The 17354-nt window shown below is 43.8% G+C and overlaps 27 non-coding genes across 27 annotated transcripts; all 27 read left to right on the top strand.

Moving 5' to 3' along the window:
* Positions 1-404: 404 nt before the first annotated feature.
* On the top strand, positions 405-476 carry TRNAA-UGC (transfer RNA alanine (anticodon UGC)). Its single transcript has one exon. It is a non-coding gene; the product is annotated as a tRNA-Ala (tRNA).
* A 314-nt stretch (positions 477-790) lies between these two features.
* TRNAA-CGC (transfer RNA alanine (anticodon CGC)) lies at positions 791-862 on the top strand. Its single transcript has one exon. It is a non-coding gene; the product is annotated as a tRNA-Ala (tRNA).
* Positions 863-1895: 1033 nt separating this feature from the next.
* TRNAA-CGC (transfer RNA alanine (anticodon CGC)) lies at positions 1896-1967 on the top strand. Its single transcript has one exon. It is a non-coding gene; the product is annotated as a tRNA-Ala (tRNA).
* Positions 1968-2675: 708 nt separating this feature from the next.
* TRNAA-UGC (transfer RNA alanine (anticodon UGC)) lies at positions 2676-2747 on the top strand. The gene has a single exon. It is a non-coding gene; the product is annotated as a tRNA-Ala (tRNA).
* A 314-nt stretch (positions 2748-3061) lies between these two features.
* On the top strand, positions 3062-3133 carry TRNAA-CGC (transfer RNA alanine (anticodon CGC)). The gene has a single exon. It is a non-coding gene; the product is annotated as a tRNA-Ala (tRNA).
* Positions 3134-3841: 708 nt separating this feature from the next.
* TRNAA-UGC (transfer RNA alanine (anticodon UGC)) lies at positions 3842-3913 on the top strand. The gene has a single exon. It is a non-coding gene; the product is annotated as a tRNA-Ala (tRNA).
* A 314-nt stretch (positions 3914-4227) lies between these two features.
* On the top strand, positions 4228-4299 carry TRNAA-CGC (transfer RNA alanine (anticodon CGC)). The gene has a single exon. It is a non-coding gene; the product is annotated as a tRNA-Ala (tRNA).
* A 708-nt stretch (positions 4300-5007) lies between these two features.
* Positions 5008-5079, top strand: TRNAA-UGC (transfer RNA alanine (anticodon UGC)). The gene has a single exon. It is a non-coding gene; the product is annotated as a tRNA-Ala (tRNA).
* Positions 5080-5532: 453 nt separating this feature from the next.
* Positions 5533-5604, top strand: TRNAA-CGC (transfer RNA alanine (anticodon CGC)). The gene has a single exon. It is a non-coding gene; the product is annotated as a tRNA-Ala (tRNA).
* Positions 5605-6312: 708 nt separating this feature from the next.
* Positions 6313-6384, top strand: TRNAA-UGC (transfer RNA alanine (anticodon UGC)). The gene has a single exon. It is a non-coding gene; the product is annotated as a tRNA-Ala (tRNA).
* A 314-nt stretch (positions 6385-6698) lies between these two features.
* TRNAA-CGC (transfer RNA alanine (anticodon CGC)) lies at positions 6699-6770 on the top strand. The gene has a single exon. It is a non-coding gene; the product is annotated as a tRNA-Ala (tRNA).
* A 708-nt stretch (positions 6771-7478) lies between these two features.
* On the top strand, positions 7479-7550 carry TRNAA-UGC (transfer RNA alanine (anticodon UGC)). The gene has a single exon. It is a non-coding gene; the product is annotated as a tRNA-Ala (tRNA).
* A 453-nt stretch (positions 7551-8003) lies between these two features.
* TRNAA-CGC (transfer RNA alanine (anticodon CGC)) lies at positions 8004-8075 on the top strand. The gene has a single exon. It is a non-coding gene; the product is annotated as a tRNA-Ala (tRNA).
* Positions 8076-8783: 708 nt separating this feature from the next.
* Positions 8784-8855, top strand: TRNAA-UGC (transfer RNA alanine (anticodon UGC)). Its single transcript has one exon. It is a non-coding gene; the product is annotated as a tRNA-Ala (tRNA).
* A 314-nt stretch (positions 8856-9169) lies between these two features.
* On the top strand, positions 9170-9241 carry TRNAA-CGC (transfer RNA alanine (anticodon CGC)). Its single transcript has one exon. It is a non-coding gene; the product is annotated as a tRNA-Ala (tRNA).
* Positions 9242-9949: 708 nt separating this feature from the next.
* On the top strand, positions 9950-10021 carry TRNAA-UGC (transfer RNA alanine (anticodon UGC)). Its single transcript has one exon. It is a non-coding gene; the product is annotated as a tRNA-Ala (tRNA).
* Positions 10022-10335: 314 nt separating this feature from the next.
* On the top strand, positions 10336-10407 carry TRNAA-CGC (transfer RNA alanine (anticodon CGC)). Its single transcript has one exon. It is a non-coding gene; the product is annotated as a tRNA-Ala (tRNA).
* A 1500-nt stretch (positions 10408-11907) lies between these two features.
* On the top strand, positions 11908-11979 carry TRNAA-UGC (transfer RNA alanine (anticodon UGC)). The gene has a single exon. It is a non-coding gene; the product is annotated as a tRNA-Ala (tRNA).
* Positions 11980-12293: 314 nt separating this feature from the next.
* Positions 12294-12365, top strand: TRNAA-CGC (transfer RNA alanine (anticodon CGC)). Its single transcript has one exon. It is a non-coding gene; the product is annotated as a tRNA-Ala (tRNA).
* Positions 12366-13073: 708 nt separating this feature from the next.
* Positions 13074-13145, top strand: TRNAA-UGC (transfer RNA alanine (anticodon UGC)). The gene has a single exon. It is a non-coding gene; the product is annotated as a tRNA-Ala (tRNA).
* A 314-nt stretch (positions 13146-13459) lies between these two features.
* Positions 13460-13531, top strand: TRNAA-CGC (transfer RNA alanine (anticodon CGC)). Its single transcript has one exon. It is a non-coding gene; the product is annotated as a tRNA-Ala (tRNA).
* A 720-nt stretch (positions 13532-14251) lies between these two features.
* On the top strand, positions 14252-14323 carry TRNAA-UGC (transfer RNA alanine (anticodon UGC)). Its single transcript has one exon. It is a non-coding gene; the product is annotated as a tRNA-Ala (tRNA).
* Positions 14324-14637: 314 nt separating this feature from the next.
* Positions 14638-14709, top strand: TRNAA-CGC (transfer RNA alanine (anticodon CGC)). The gene has a single exon. It is a non-coding gene; the product is annotated as a tRNA-Ala (tRNA).
* A 720-nt stretch (positions 14710-15429) lies between these two features.
* Positions 15430-15501, top strand: TRNAA-UGC (transfer RNA alanine (anticodon UGC)). Its single transcript has one exon. It is a non-coding gene; the product is annotated as a tRNA-Ala (tRNA).
* A 314-nt stretch (positions 15502-15815) lies between these two features.
* On the top strand, positions 15816-15887 carry TRNAA-CGC (transfer RNA alanine (anticodon CGC)). The gene has a single exon. It is a non-coding gene; the product is annotated as a tRNA-Ala (tRNA).
* A 665-nt stretch (positions 15888-16552) lies between these two features.
* On the top strand, positions 16553-16624 carry TRNAA-UGC (transfer RNA alanine (anticodon UGC)). The gene has a single exon. It is a non-coding gene; the product is annotated as a tRNA-Ala (tRNA).
* A 314-nt stretch (positions 16625-16938) lies between these two features.
* Positions 16939-17010, top strand: TRNAA-CGC (transfer RNA alanine (anticodon CGC)). The gene has a single exon. It is a non-coding gene; the product is annotated as a tRNA-Ala (tRNA).
* The last annotated feature ends 344 nt before the right edge of the window (positions 17011-17354 follow it).

Genomic DNA, 17354 nt, shown 5'->3' with positions numbered 1-17354 from the left:
CTGTCTGATGGGAAATTGCATGGTGTGTACCAGACTTTTTCTTTTAGGCCACACAGGAGGATGATTTAAGATTCAATGCAGGATTTAATCCAGGCCTTTGCAAGCAATTAAGCAGCATCAAGAGTCAGGAAGTGATGGAGGAGATAAAAATGACAATAAGAGGTTAGGAAATGAATGATTGGCATGAATGAGAGTTTAACATCCAATATTACCCCTTAAGCAACCTGCTTGAGAAGCCAAGTTTTTAGAGGATCATATCAAGCTTTAACATAATTTCAGGCAGAGAAACCTGTACCATTGATAGAACTTGCCATTTACCAGGTACTCAATGACAGCAGGTAGATTCTGAAAAGTGGTGTGCCGTACGAATCTACTCATTGTGCATCTCCATAGCGAACGTCAAAGGGGATGTAGCTTAGTGGTAGAGCGCATGCTTTGCATGTATGAGGCCCCGGGTTCAATCCCCGGCATCTCCAGCTTTTCTTCTACAAACTGCTAAGGCCCCCTTCCGCTACTGGATCCCATACCGGAAGCGCCAATGTTTCCTGCTGCAGATGCTTAGTGAGGTGTCAACAATTCTGACTTTAATGCAAACTCTTATTGTTCGTGAAATGAAAGGTTCCACCTATTTTGTGGGAAAAAAATTGGCCCTTAGCCAAATGCGGATTTACTGAAAATTTTTAAAAATGATCCGTAACATCACTTTCCAACTTAAACAGCTGCTAATTACCATTTTCTGCTGTAGCAGATAAAGGCCTGCTGAGGTACCACGACACTGCTGACAGCATCGGGGGATGTAGCTCAGAGGTAGAGCGCATGCTTCGCATGTATGCGGCCCCGGGTTCAATCCCTGGCATCTCCAGCTTTTCTTCTACAAACTGCAAAGTCCCCCTTGCGCTAATGGATCCCATACTGGAAGCGCCAATGTTTTCTGTTACAGATGCTTAGTGAGGTGTCAATATTTCTGACTTTCATGCAAACGCTATGCACCTTGGAATAGAGCCAATAAAATGCACTTCAGCCTCGTACACACTATGCAATTTCCCGCCAGATAGATGGGTCGAATAGATCAGGTCCGATCTGATTTCCGATCGTTTTTCTGATCGATTTGCATTGAAGTGATCAGAAAATCGATCGGAAATCCGATCGGATCTGTCGAAGATTATCTATCGACCCATCTGTCTGATGGGAAATTGCATGGTGTGTACCAGACTTTTTCTTTTAGGCCACACAGGAGGATGATTTAAGATTCAATGCAGGATTTAATCCAGGCCTTTGCAAGCAATTAAGCAGCATCAAGAGTCAGGAAGTGATGGAGGAGATAAAGATGACAAGAAGAGGTTAGGAAATGAATGATTGGCATGAATGAGAGTTTAACATCCAATATTACCCCTTAAGCAACCTGCTTGAGAAGCCAAGTTTTTAGAGGATCATATCAAGCTTTAACATAATTTCAGGCAGAGAAACCTGTACCATTGATAGAACTTGCCATTTACCAGGTACTCAAGGACAGCAGGTAGCTCAGTGGTAGAGCGCATGCTTTGCATGTATGAGGCCCTGGGTTCAATCCCTGGCATCTCCAGCTTTTCTTCTACAAACTGCTAAGGCCCCCTTCCGCTACTGGATCCCATACCGGAAGCGCCAATGTTTCCTGCTGCAGATGCTTAGTGAGGTGTCAACAATTCTGACTTTAATGCAAACTCTTATTGTTCGTGAAATGAAAGGTTCCACCTATTTTGTGGGAAAAAATTGGCCCTTAGCCAAATGCGGATTTACTGAAAAATTTTAAAAATGATCCGTAACATCACTTTCCAACTTAAACAGCTGCTAATTACCATTTTCTGCTGTAGGAGATAAAGGCCTGCTGAGGTACCACGACGCTGCTGACAGCATTGGGGGATGTAGCTCAGAGGTAGAGCGCATGCTTCGCATGTATGAGGCCCCGGGTTCAATCCCCAGCATCTCCAGCTTTTCTTCTACAAACTGCAAAGTCCCCCTTGCGCTAATGGATCCCATACCGTAAGCGCCAATGTTTCCTGTTACAGATGCTTAGTGAGGTGTCAATATTTCTGAATTTCATGCAAACGCTATGCACCTTGGAATAGAGCCAATAAAATGCACTTCAGCCTCGTACACACTATGCAATTTCCCGCCAGATAGATGGGTCGAATAGATCAGGTCCGATCGTTTTTCTGATCGATTTGCATTGAAGTGATCAGAAAATCGATCGGAAATCCGATCGGATCTGTCGAAGATTATCTATCGACCCATCTGTCTGATGGGAAATTGCATGGTGTGTACCAGACTTTTTCTTTTAGGCCACACAGGAGGATGATTTAAGATTCAATGCAGGATTTAATCCAGGCCTTTGCAAGCAATTAAGCAGCATCAAGAGTCAGGAAGTGATGGAGGAGATAAAGATGACAAGAAGAGGTTAGGAAATGAATGATTGGCATGAATGAGAGTTTAACATCCAATATTACCCCTTAAGCAACCTGCTTGAGAAGCCAAGTTTTTAGAGGATCATATCAAGCTTTAACATAATTTCAGGCAGAGAAACCTGTACCATTGATAGAACTTGCCATTTACCAGGTACTCAATGACAGCAGGTAGATTCTGAAAAGTGGTGTGCCGTACGAATCTACTCATTGTGCATCTCCATAGCGAACGTCAAAGGGGATGTAGCTCAGTGGTAGAGCGCATGCTTTGCATGTATGAGGCCCCGGGTTCAATCCCTGGCATCTCCAGCTTTTCTTCTACAAACTGCTAAGGCCCCCTTCCGCTACTGGATCCCATACCGGAAGCGCCAATGTTTCCTGCTGCAGATGCTTAGTGAGGTGTCAACAATTCTGACTTTAATGCAAACTCTTATTGTTCGTGAAATGAAAGGTTCCACCTATTTTGTAGGAAAAAAATTGGCCCTTAGCCAAATGCGGATTTACTGAAAAATTTTAAAAATGATCCGTAACATCACTTTCCAACTTAAACAGCTGCTAATTACCATTTTCTGCTGTAGCAGATAAAGGCCTGCTGAGGTACCACGACACTGCTGACAGCATTGGGGGATGTAGCTCAGAGGTAGAGCGCATGCTTCGCATGTTTGAGGCCCCGGGTTCAATCCCTGGCATCTCCAGCTTTTCTTCTACAAACTGCAAAGTCCCCCTTGCGCTAATGGATCCCATACCGGAAGCGCCAATGTTTTCTGTTACAGATGCTTAGTGAGGTGTCAATATTTCTGACTTTCATGCAAACGCTATGCACCTTGGAATAGAGCCAATAAAATGCACTTCAGCCTCGTACACACTATGCAATTTCCCGCCAGATAGCTGGGTCGAATAGATCAGGTCCGATCGTTTTTCTGATCGATTTGCATTGAAGTGATCAGAAAATCGATCGGAAATCCGATCGGATCTGTCGAAGATTATCTATCGACCCATCTGTCTGATGGGAAATTGCATGGTGTGTACCAGACTTTTTCTTTTAGGCCACACAGGAGGATGATTTAAGATTCAATGCAGGATTTAATCCAGGCCTTTGCAAGCAATTAAGCAGCATCAAGAGTCAGGAAGTGATGGAGGAGATAAAGATGACAAGAAGAGGTTAGGAAATGAATGATTGGCATGAATGAGAGTTTAACATCCAATATTACCCCTTAAGCAACCTGCTTGAGAAGCCAAGTTTTTAGAGGATCTAATCAAGCTTTAACATAATTTCAGGCAGAGAAACCTGTACCATTGATAGAACTTGCCATTTACCAGGTACTCAATGACAGCAGGTAGATTCTGAAAAGTGGTGTGCCGTACGAATCTACTCATTGTGCATCTCCATAGCGAACATCAAAGGGGATGTAGCTCAGTGGTAGAGCGCATGCTTTGCATGTATGAGGCCCCGGGTTCAATCCCCGGCATCTCCAGCTTTTCTTCTACAAACTGCTAAGGCCCCCTTCCGCTACTGGATCCCATACCGGAAGCGCCAATGTTTCCTGCTGCAGATGCTTAGTGAGGTGTCAACAATTCTGACTTTAATGCAAACTCTTATTGTTCGTGAAATGAAAGGTTCCACCTATTTTGTGGGAAAAAAATTGGCCCTTAGCCAAATGCGGATTTACTGAAAAATTTTAAAAATGATCCGTAACATCACTTTCCAACTTAAACAGCTGCTAATTACCATTTTCTGCTGTAGGAGATAAAGGCCTGCTGAGGTACCATGACACTGCTGACAGCATTGGGGGATGTAGCTCAGAGGTAGAGCGCATGCTTCGCATGTTTGAGGCCCCGGGTTCAATCCCTGGCATCTCCAGCTTTTCTTCTACAAACTGCAAAGTCCCCCTTGCGCTAATGGATCCCATACCGGAAGCGCCAATGTTTTCTGTTACAGATGCTTAGTGAGGTGTCAATATTTCTGACTTTCATGCAAACGCTATGCACCTTGGAATAGAGCCAATAAAATGCACTTCAGCCTCGTACACACTATGCAATTTCCCGCCAGATAGCTGGGTCGAATAGATCAGGTCCGATCGTTTTTCTGATCGATTTGCATTGAAGTGATCAGAAAATCGATCAGAAATCCGATCGGATCTGTCGAAGATTATCTATCGACCCATCTGTCTGATGGGAAATTGCATGGTGTGTACCAGACTTTTTCTTTTAGGCCACACAGGAGGATGATTTAAGATTCAATGCAGGATTTAATCCAGGCCTTTGCAAGCAATTAAGCAGCATCAAGAGTCAGGAAGTGATGGAGGAGATAAAGATGACAAGAAGAGGTTAGGAAATGAATGATTGGCATGAATGAGAGTTTAACATCCAATATTACCCCTTAAGCAACCTGCTTGAGAAGCCAAGTTTTTAGAGGATCATATCAAGCTTTAACATAATTTCAGGCAGAGAAACCTGTACCATTGATAGAACTTGCCATTTACCAGGTACTCAATGACAGCAGGTAGATTCTGAAAAGTGGTGTGCCGTACGAATCTACTCATTGTGCATCTCCATAGCGAACGTCAAAGGGGATGTAGCTCAGTGGTAGAGCGCATGCTTTGCATGTATGAGGCCCCGGGTTCAATCCCTGGCATCTCCAGCTTTTCTTCTACAAACTGCTAAGGCCCCCTTCCGCTACTGGATCCCATACCGGAAGCGCCAATGTTTCCTGCTGCAGATGCTTAGTGAGGTGTCAACAATTCTGACTTTAATGCAAACTCTTATTGTTCGTGAAATGAAAGGTTCCACCTATTTTGTGGGAAAGAAATTGTCCCTTAGCCAAATGCGGATATACTAAAAATTTTTTCCTGCTGCAGATGCTTAGTGAGGTGTCAACAATTCTGACTTTAATGTAAACTCTTATTGTTCGTGAAATGAAAGGTTCCACCTATTTTGTAGGAAAAAAATTGGCCCTTAGCCAAATGCGGATTTACTGAAAAATTTTAAAAATGATCCGTAACATCACTTTCCAACTTAAACAGCTGCTAATTACCATTTTCTGCTGTAGCAGATAAAGGCCTGCTGAGGTACCACGACACTGCTGACAGCATTGGGGGATGTAGCTCAGAGGTAGAGCGCATGCTTCGCATGTTTGAGGCCCCGGGTTCAATCCCTGGCATCTCCAGCCTTTCTTCTACAAACTGCAAAGTCCCCCTTGCGCTAATGGATCCCATACCAGAAGCGCCAATGTTTTCTGTTACAGATGCTTAGTGAGGTGTCAATATTTCTGACTTTCATGCAAACGCTATGCACCTTGGAATAGAGCCAATAAAATGCACTTCAGCCTCGCACACACTATGCAATTTCCCGCCAGATAGATGGGTCGAATAGATCAGGTCCGATCGTTTTTCTGATCGATTTGCATTGAAGTGATCAGAAAATCGATCGGAAATCCGATCGGATCTGTCGAAGATTATCTATCGACCCATCTGTCTGATGGGAAATTGCATGGTGTGTACCAGACTTTTTCTTTTAGGCCACACAGGAGGATGATTTAAGATTCAATGCAGGATTTAATCCAGGCCTTTGCAAGCAATTAAGCAGCATCAAGAGTCAGGAAGTGATGGAGGAGATAAAGATGACAAGAAGAGGTTAGGAAATGAATGATTGGCATGAATGAGAGTTTAACATCCAATATTACCCCTTAAGCAACCTGCTTGAGAAGCCAAGTTTTTAGAGGATCATATCAAGCTTTAACATAATTTCAGGCAGAGAAACCTGTACCATTGATAGAACTTGCCATTTACCAGGTACTCAATGACAGCAGGTAGATTCTGAAAAGTGGTGTGCCGTACGAATCTACTCATTGTGCATCTCCATAGCGAACGTCAAAGGGGATGTAGCTCAGTGGTAGAGCGCATGCTTTGCATGTATGAGGCCCCGGGTTCAATCCCTGGCATCTCCAGCTTTTCTTCTACAAACTGCTAAGGCCCCCTTCCGCTACTGGATCCCATACCGGAAGCGCCAATGTTTCCTGCTGCAGATGCTTAGTGAGGTGTCAACAATTCTGACTTTAATGCAAACTCTTATTGTTCGTGAAATGAAAGGTTCCACCTATTTTGTAGGAAAAAAATTGGCCCTTAGCCAAATGCGGATTTACTGAAAAATTTTAAAAATGATCCATAACATCACTTTCCAACTTAAACAGCTGCTAATTACCATTTTCTGCTGTAGCAGATAAAGGCCTGCTGAGGTACCACGACACTGCTGACAGCATTGGGGGATGTAGCTCAGAGGTAGAGCGCATGCTTCGCATGTTTGAGGCCCCGGGTTCAATCCCTGGCATCTCCAGCCTTTCTTCTACAAACTGCAAAGTCCCCCTTGCGCTAATGGATCCCATACCAGAAGCGCCAATGTTTTCTGTTACAGATGCTTAGTGAGGTGTCAATATTTCTGACTTTCATGCAAACGCTATGCACCTTGGAATAGAGCCAATAAAATGCACTTCAGCCTCGCACACACTATGCAATTTCCCGCCAGATAGATGGGTCGAATAGATCAGGTCCGATCGTTTTTCTGATCGATTTGCATTGAAGTGATCAGAAAATCGATCGGAAATCCGATCGGATCTGTCGAAGATTATCTATCGACCCATCTGTCTGATGGGAAATTGCATGGTGTGTACCAGACTTTTTCTTTTAGGCCACACAGGAGGATGATTTAAGATTCAATGCAGGATTTAATCCAGGCCTTTGCAAGCAATTAAGCAGCATCAAGAGTCAGGAAGTGATGGAGGAGATAAAGATGACAAGAAGAGGTTAGGAAATGAATGATTGGCATGAATGAGAGTTTAACATCCAATATTACCCCTTAAGCAACCTGCTTGAGAAGCCAAGTTTTTAGAGGATCATATCAAGCTTTAACATAATTTCAGGCAGAGAAACCTGTACCATTGATAGAACTTGCCATTTACCAGGTACTCAATGACAGCAGGTAGATTCTGAAAAGTGGTGTGCCGTACGAATCTACTCATTGTGCATCTCCATAGCGAACGTCAAAGGGGATGTAGCTCAGTGGTAGAGCGCATGCTTTGCATGTATGAGGCCCCGGGTTCAATCCCTGGCATCTCCAGCTTTTCTTCTACAAACTGCTAAGGCCCCCTTCCGCTACTGGATCCCATACCGGAAGCGCCAATGTTTCCTGCTGCAGATGCTTAGTGAGGTGTCAACAATTCTGACTTTAATGCAAACTCTTATTGTTCGTGAAATGAAAGGTTCCACCTATTTTGTGGGAAAGAAATTGTCCCTTAGCCAAATGCGGATATACTAAAAAATTTTTCCTGCTGCAGATGCTTAGTGAGGTGTCAACAATTCTGACTTTAATGTAAACTCTTATTGTTCGTGAAATGAAAGGTTCCACCTATTTTGTAGGAAAAAAATTGGCCCTTAGCCAAATGCGGATTTACTGAAAAATTTTAAAAATGATCCGTAACATCACTTTCCAACTTAAACAGCTGCTAATTACCATTTTCTGCTGTAGCAGATAAAGGCCTGCTGAGGTACCACGACACTGCTGACAGCATTGGGGGATGTAGCTCAGAGGTAGAGCGCATGCTTCGCATGTTTGAGGCCCCGGGTTCAATCCCTGGCATCTCCAGCCTTTCTTCTACAAACTGCAAAGTCCCCCTTGCGCTAATGGATCCCATACCAGAAGCGCCAATGTTTTCTGTTACAGATGCTTAGTGAGGTGTCAATATTTCTGACTTTCATGCAAACGCTATGCACCTTGGAATAGAGCCAATAAAATGCACTTCAGCCTCGCACACACTATGCAATTTCCCGCCAGATAGATGGGTCGAATAGATCAGGTCCGATCGTTTTTCTGATCGATTTGCATTGAAGTGATCAGAAAATCGATCGGAAATCCGATCGGATCTGTCGAAGATTATCTATCGACCCATCTGTCTGATGGGAAATTGCATGGTGTGTACCAGACTTTTTCTTTTAGGCCACACAGGAGGATGATTTAAGATTCAATGCAGGATTTAATCCAGGCCTTTGCAAGCAATTAAGCAGCATCAAGAGTCAGGAAGTGATGGAGGAGATAAAGATGACAAGAAGAGGTTAGGAAATGAATGATTGGCATGAATGAGAGTTTAACATCCAATATTACCCCTTAAGCAACCTGCTTGAGAAGCCAAGTTTTTAGAGGATCATATCAAGCTTTAACATAATTTCAGGCAGAGAAACCTGTACCATTGATAGAACTTGCCATTTACCAGGTACTCAATGACAGCAGGTAGATTCTGAAAAGTGGTGTGCCGTACGAATCTACTCATTGTGCATCTCCATAGCGAACGTCAAAGGGGATGTAGCTCAGTGGTAGAGCGCATGCTTTGCATGTATGAGGCCCCGGGTTCAATCCCTGGCATCTCCAGCTTTTCTTCTACAAACTGCTAAGGCCCCCTTCCGCTACTGGATCCCATACCGGAAGCGCCAATGTTTCCTGCTGCAGATGCTTAGTGAGGTGTCAACAATTCTGACTTTAATGCAAACTCTTATTGTTCGTGAAATGAAAGGTTCCACCTATTTTGTAGGAAAAAAATTGGCCCTTAGCCAAATGCGGATTTACTGAAAAATTTTAAAAATGATCCATAACATCACTTTCCAACTTAAACAGCTGCTAATTACCATTTTCTGCTGTAGCAGATAAAGGCCTGCTGAGGTACCACGACACTGCTGACAGCATTGGGGGATGTAGCTCAGAGGTAGAGCGCATGCTTCGCATGTTTGAGGCCCTGGGTTCAATCCCTGGCTTCTCCAGCTTTTCTTCTACAAACTGCAAAGTCCCCCTTGCGCTAATGGATCCCATACCGGAAGCGCCAATGTTTTCTGTTACAGATGCTTAGTGAGGTGTCAATATTTCTGACTTTCATGCAAACGCTATGCACCTTGGAATAGAGCCAATAAAATGCACTTCAGCCTCGTACACACTATGCAATTTCCCGCCAGATAGCTGGGTCGAATAGATCAGGTCCGATCGTTTTTCTGATCGATTTGCATTGAAGTGATCAGAAAATCGATCGGAAATCCGATCGGATCTGTCGAAGATTATCTATCGACCCATCTGTCTGATGGGAAATTGCATGGTGTGTACCAGACTTTTTCTTTTAGGCCACACAGGAGGATGATTTAAGATTCAATGCAGGATTTAATCCAGGCCTTTGCAAGCAATTAAGCAGCATCAAGAGTCAGGAAGTGATGGAGGAGATAAAGATGACAAGAAGAGGTTAGGAAATGAATGATTGGCATGAATGAGAGTTTAACATCCAATATTACCCCTTAAGCAACCTGCTTGAGAAGCCAAGTTTTTAGAGGATCTTATCAAGCTTTAACATAATTTCAGGCAGAGAAACCTGTACCATTGATAGAACTTGCCATTTACCAGGTACTCAATGACAGCAGGTAGATTCTGAAAAGTGGTGTGCCGTACGAATCTACTCATTGTGCATCTCCATAGCGAACGTCAAAGGGGATGTAGCTCAGTGGTAGAGCGCATGCTTTGCATGTATGAGGCCCCGGGTTCAATCCCTGGCATCTCCAGCTTTTCTTCTACAAACTGCTAAGGCCCCCTTCCGCTACTGGATCCCATACCGGAAGCGCCAATGTTTCCTGCTGCAGATGCTTAGTGAGGTGTCAACAATTCTGACTTTAATGCAAACTCTTATTGTTCGTGAAATGAAAGGTTCCACCTATTTTGTGGGAAAAAAATTGGCCCTTAGCCAAATGCGGATTTACTGAAAAATTTTAAAAATGATCCGTAACATCACTTTCCAACTTAAACAGCTGCTAATTACCATTTTCTGCTGTAGGAGATAAAGGCCTGCTGAGGTACCATGACACTGCTGACAGCATTGGGGGATGTAGCTCAGAGGTAGAGCGCATGCTTCGCATGTTTGAGGCCCCGGGTTCAATCCCTGGCATCTCCAGCTTTTCTTCTACAAACTGCAAAGTCCCCCTTGCGCTAATGGATCCCATACCGGAAGCGCCAATGTTTTCTGTTACAGATGCTTAGTGAGGTGTCAATATTTCTGACTTTCATGCAAACGCTATGCACCTTGGAATAGAGCCAATAAAATGCACTTCAGCCTCATACACACTATGCAATTTCCCGCCAGATAGCTGGGTCGAATAGATCAGGTCCGATCGTTTTTCTGATCGATTTGCATTGAAGTGATCAGAAAATCGATCGGAAATCCGATCGGATCTGTCGAAGATTATCTATCGACCCATCTGTCTGATGGGAAATTGCATGGTGTGTACCAGACTTTTTCTTTTAGGCCACACAGGAGGATGATTTAAGATTCAATGCAGGATTTAATCCAGGCCTTTGCAAGCAATTAAGCAGCATCAAGAGTCAGGAAGTGATGGAGGAGATAAAGATGACAAGAAGAGGTTAGGAAATGAATGATTGGCATGAATGAGAGTTTAACATCCAATATAACCCCTTAAGCAACCTGCTTGAGAAGCCAAGTTTTTCGAGGATCATATCAAGCTTTAACATAATTTCAGGCAGAGAAACCTGTACCATTGATAGAACTTGCCATTTACCAGATACTCAATGACAGCAGGTAGATTCTGAAAAGTGGTGTGCCGTACGAATCTACTCATTGTGCATCTCCATAGTGAATGTCAAAGGGGATGTAGCTCAGTGGTAGAGCGCATGTTTGCATGTATGAGGCCCCGGGTTCAATCCCTGGCATCTCCAGCTTTTCTTCTACAAACTGCTAAGGCCCCCTTCCGCTACTGGATCCCATACCGGAAGCGCCAATGTTTTCTGTTACAGATGCTTAGTGAGGTGTCAATATTTCTGACTTTCATGCAAACGCTATGCACCTTGGAATAGAGCCAATAAAATGCACTTCAGCCTCGTACACACTATGCAATTTCCCGCCAGATAGATGGGTCGAATAGATCAGGTCCGATCTGATTTCCGATCGTTTTTCTGATCGATTTGCATTGAAGTGATCAGTAAAATCGATCGGAAATCCGATCGGATCTGTCGAAGATTATCTGTCGACCCATCTGTCTGATGGGAAATTGCATGGTGTGTACCAGACTTTTTCTTTTAGGCCACACAGGAGGATGATTTAAGATTCAATGCAGGATTTAATCCAGGCCTTTGCAAGCAATTAAGCAGCATCAAGAGTCAGGAAGTGATGGAGGAGATAAAGATGACAAGAAGAGGTTAGGAAATGAATGATTGGCATGAATGAGAGTTTAACATCCAATATTACCCCTTAAGCAACCTGCTTGAGAAGCCAAGTTTTTAGAGGATCATATCAAGCTTTAACATAATTTCAGGCAGAGAAACCTGTACCATTGATAGAACTTGCCATTTACCAGGTACTCAATGACAGCAGGTAGATTCTGAAAAGTGGTGTGCCGTACGAATCTACTCATTGTGCATCTCCATAGTGAACGTCAAAGGGGATGTAGCTCAGTGGTAGAGCGCATGCTTTGCATGTATGAGGCCCCGGGTTCAATCCCCGGCATCTCCAGCTTTTCTTCTACAAACTGCTAAGGCCCCCTTCCGCTACTGGATCCCATACCGGAAGCGCCAATGTTTCCTGCTGCAGATGCTTAGTGAGGTGTCAACAATTCTGACTTTAATGCAAACTCTTATTGTTCGTGAAATGAAAGGTTCCACCTATTTTGTGGGAAAAAAATTGGCCCTTAGCCAAATGCGGATTTACTGAAAAATTTTAAAAATGATCCGTAACATCACTTTCCAACTTAAACAGCTGCTAATTACCATTTTCTGCTGTAGGAGATAAAGGCCTGCTGAGGTACCACAATGCTGCTGACAGCATTGGGGGATGTAGCTCAGAGGTAGAGCGCATGTTTCGCATGTATGAGGCCCCGGGTTCAATCCCCGGCATCTCCAGCTTTTCTTCTACAAACTGCAAAGTCCCCCTTGCGCTAATGGATCCCATACCGGAAGCGCCAATGTTTCCTGTTACAGATGCTTAGTGAGGTGTCAATATTTCTGACTTTCATGCAAACGCTATGCACCTTGGAATAGAGCCAATAAAATGCACTTCAGCCTCGTACACACTATGCAATTTCCCGCCAGATAGATGGGTCGAATAGATCAGTTCCGATCGTTTTTCTGATCGATTTGCATTGAAGTGATCAGAAAATCGATCGGAAATCCGATCGGATCTGTCGAAGATTATCTATCGACCCATCTGTCTGATGGGAAATTGCATGGTGTGTACCAGACTTTTTCTTTTAGGCCACACAGGAGGATGATTTAAGATTCAATGCAGGATTTAATCCAGGCCTTTGCAAGCAATTAAGCAGCATCAAGAGTCAGGAAGTGATGGAGGAGATAAAGATGACAAGAAGAGGTTAGGAAATGAATGATTGGCATGAATGAGAGTTTAACATCCAATATTACCCCTTAAGCAACCTGCTTGAGAAGCCAAGTTTTTAGAGGATCTTATCAAGCTTTAACATAATTTCAGGCAGAGAAACCTGTACCATTGATAGAACTTGCCATTTACCAGGTACTCAATGACAGCAGGTAGATTCTGAAAAGTGGTGTGCCGTACGAATCTACTCATTGTGCATCTCCATAGCGAACGACAAAGGGGATGTAGCTTAGTGGTAGAGCGCATGCTTTGCATGTATGAGGCCCTGGGTTCAATCCCCGGCATCTCCAGCTTTTCTTCTACAAACTGCTAAGGCCCCCTTCCGCTACTGGATCCCATACCGGAAGCGCCAATGTTTCCTGCTGCAGATGCTTAGTGAGGTGTCAACAATTCTGACTTTAATGCAAACTCTTATTGTTCGTGAAATGAAAGGTTCCACCTATTTTGTGGGAAAAAAATTGGCCCTTAGCCAAATGCGGATTTACTGAAAAATTTTAAAAATGATCCGTAACATCACTTTCCAACTTAAACAGCTGCTAATTACCATTTTCTGCTGTAGGAGATAAAGGCCTGCTGAGGTACCACGATGCTGCTGACAGCATTGGGGGATGTAGCTCAGAGGTAGAGCGCATGCTTCGCATGTATGAGGCCCTGGGTTCAATCCCCAGCATCTCCAGCTTTTCTTCTACAAACTGCAAAGTCCCCCTTGCGCTAATGGATCCCATACCGGAAGCGCCAATGTTTCCTGTTACAGATGCTTAGTGAGGTGTCAATATTTCTGACTTTCATGCAAACGCTATGCACCTTGGAATAGAGCCAATAAAATGCACTTCAGCCTCGTACACACTATGCAATTTCCCGCCAGATAGATGGGTCGAATAGATCAGGTCCGATCTGATTTCCGATCGTTTTTCTGATCGATTTGCATTGAAGTGATCAGAAAATCGATCGGAAATCCGATCGGATCTGTCGAAGATTATCTATCGACCCATCTGTCTGATGGGAAATTGCATGGTGTGTACCAGACTTTTTCTTTTAGGCCACACAGGAGGATGATTTAAGATTCAATGCAGGATTTAATCCAGGCCTTTGCAAGCAATTAAGCAGCATCAAGAGTCAGGAAGTGATGGAGGAGATAAAGATGACAAGAAGAGGTTAGGAAATGAATGATTGGCATGAATGAGAGTTTAACATCCAATATTACCCCTTAAGCAACCTGCTTGAGAAGCCAAGTTTTTAGAGGATCTTATCAAGCTTTAACATAATTTCAGGCAGAGAAACCTGTACCATTGATAGAACTTGCCATTTACCAGGTACTCAATGACAGCAGGTAGATTCTGAAAAGTGGTGTGCCGTACGAATCTACTCATTGTGCATCTCCATAGCGAACGTCAAAGGGGATGTAGCTCAGTGGTAGAGCGCATGCTTTGCATGTATGAGGCCCTGGGTTCAATCCCTGGCATCTCCAGCTTTTCTTCTACAAACTGCTAAGGCCCCCTTCCGCTACTGGATCCCATACCGGAAGCGCCAATGTTTCCTGCTGCAGATGCTTAGTGAGGTGTCAACAATTCTGACTTTAATGCAAACTCTTATTGTTCGTGAAATGAAAGGTTCCACCTATTTTGTGGGAAAAAAATTGGCCCTTAGCCAAATGCGGATTTACTGAAAATTTTTAAAAATGATCCGTAACATCACTTTCCAACTTAAACAGCTGCTAATTACCATTTTCTGCTGTAGCAGATAAAGGCCTGCTGAGGTACCACGACACTGCTGACAGCATTGGGGGATGTAGCTCAGAGGTAGAGCGCATGCTTCGCATGTATGAGGCCCCGGGTTCAATCCCCGGCATCTCCAGCTTTTCTTCTACAAACTGCAAAGTCCCCCTTGCGCTAATGGATCCCATACCGGAAGCGCCAATGTTTCCTGTTACAGATGCTTAGTGAGGTGTCAATATTTCTGACTTTCATGCAAACGCTATGCACCTTGGAATAGAGCCAATAAAATGCACTTCAGCCTCGTACACACTATGCAATTTCCCGCCAGATAGATGGGTCGAATAGATCAGGTCCGATCTGATTTCCGTTCGTTTTTCTGATCGATTTGCATTGAAGTGATCAGAAAATCGATCGGAAATCCGATCGGATCTGTCGAAGATTATCTATCGACCCATTTGTCTGATGGGAAATTGCATGGTGTGTACCAGACTTTTTCTTTTAGGCCACACAGGAGGATGATTTAAGATTCAATGCAGGATTTAATCCAGGCCTTTGCAAGCAATTAAGCAGCATCAAGAGTCAGGAAGTGATGGAGGAGATAAAGATGACAAGAAGAGGTTAGGAAATGAATGATTGGCATGAATGAGAGTTTAACATCCAATATTACCCCTTAAGCAACCTGCTTGAGAAGCCAAGTTTTTAGAGGATCATATCAAGCTTTAACATAATTTCAGGCAGAGAAACCTGTACCATTGATAGAACTTGCCATTTACCAGGTACTCAATGACAGCAGGTAGATTCTGAAAAGTGGTGTGCCGTACGAATCTACTCATTGTGCATCTCCATAGCGAACGTCAAAGGGGATGTAGCTCAGTGGTAGAGCGCATGCTTTGCATGTATGAGGCCACGGGTTTAATCCCCGGCATCTCCAGCTTTTCTTCTACAAACTGCTAAGGCCCCCTTCCGCTACTGGATCCCATACCGGAAGCGCCAATGTTTCCTGCTGCAGATGCTTAGTGAGGTGTCAACAATTCTGACTTTAATGCAAACTCTTATTGTTCGTGAAATGAAAGGTTCCACCTATTTTGTGGGAAAAAAATTGGCCCTTAGCCAAATGCGGATTTACTGAAAAATTTTAAAAATGATCCGTAACATCACTTTCCAACTTAAACAGCTGCTAATTACCATTTTCTGCTGTAGGAGATAAAGGCCTGCTGAGGTACCACGACACTGCTGACAGCATTGGGGGATGTAGCTCAGAGGTAGAGCGCATGCTTCGCATGTATGAGGCCCCGGGTTCAATCCCTGGCATCTCCAGCTTTTCTTCTACAAACTGCAAAGTCCCCCTTGCGCTAATGGATCCCATACCGGAAGCGCCAATGTTTCCTGTTACAGATGCTTAGTGAGGTGTCAATATTTCTGACTTTCATGCAAACGCTATGCACCTTGGAATAGAGCCAATAAAATGCACTTCAGCCTCGTACACACTATGCAATTTCCCGCCAGATAGATGGGTCGAATAGATCAGGTCCGATCGGAAATCCGATCGGATCTGTCGAAGATTATCTATCGACCCATCTGTCTGATGGGAAATTGCATGGTGTGTACCAGACTTTTTCTTTTAGGCCACACAGGAGGATGATTTAAGATTCAATGCAGGATTTAATCCAGGCCTTTGCAAGCAATTAAGCAGCATCAAGAGTCAGGAAGTGATGGAGGAGATAAAGATGACAAGAAGAGGTTAGGAAATGAATGATTGGCATGAATGAGAGTTTAACATCCAATATTACCCCTTAAGCAACCTGCTTGAGAAGCCAAGTTTTTAGAGGATCATATCAAGCTTTAACATAATTTCAGGCAGAGAAACCTGTACCATTGATAGAACTTGCCATTTACCAGGTACTCAATGACAGCAGGTAGATTCTGAAAAGTGGTGTGCCGTACGAATCTACTCATTGTGCATCTCCATAGCGAACGTCAAAGGGGATGTAGCTCAGTGGTAGAGCGCATGCTTTGCATGTATGAGGCCCCGGGTTCAATCCCCGGCATCTCCAGCTTTTCTTCTACAAACTGCTAAGGCCCCCTTCCGCTACTGGATCCCATACCGGAAGCGCCAATGTTTCCTGCTGCAGATGCTTAGTGAGGTGTCAACAATTCTGACTTTAATGCAAACTCTTATTGTTCGTGAAATGAAAGGTTCCACCTATTTTGTGGGAAAAAAATTGGCCCTTAGCCAAATGCGGATTTACTGAAAAATTTTAAAAATGATCCGTAACATCACTTTCCAACTTAAACAGCTGCTAATTACCATTTTCTGCTGTAGGAGATAAAGGCCTGCTGAGGTACCACGACACTGCTGACAGCATTGGGGGATGTAGCTCAGAGGTAGAGCGCATGCTTCGCATGTATGAGGCCCCGGGTTCAATCCCTGGCATCTCCAGCTTTTCTTCTACAAACTGCAAAGTCCCCCTTGCGCTAATGGATCCCATACCGGAAGCGCCAATGTTTCCTGTTACAGATGCTTAGTGAGTTGTCAATATTTCTGACTTTCATGCAAACGCTATGCACCTTGGAATAGAGCCAATAAAATGCACTTCAGCCTCGTACACACTATGCAATTTCCCGCCAGATAGATGGGTCGAATAGATCAGGTCCGATCTGATTTCCGATCGTTTTTCTGATCGATTTGCATTGAAGTGATCAGAAAATCGATCGGAAATCCGATCGGATCTGTCGAAGATTATCTATCGACCCATCTGTCTGATGGGAAATTGCATGGTGTGT

The sequence above is a fragment of the Hyperolius riggenbachi genome, chromosome 4 (assembly GCF_040937935.1).
Source record: "Hyperolius riggenbachi isolate aHypRig1 chromosome 4, aHypRig1.pri, whole genome shotgun sequence".
NCBI lineage: Eukaryota > Metazoa > Chordata > Amphibia > Anura > Hyperoliidae > Hyperolius > Hyperolius riggenbachi.
This window is presented reverse-complemented; position numbering and strand designations above follow the sequence as displayed.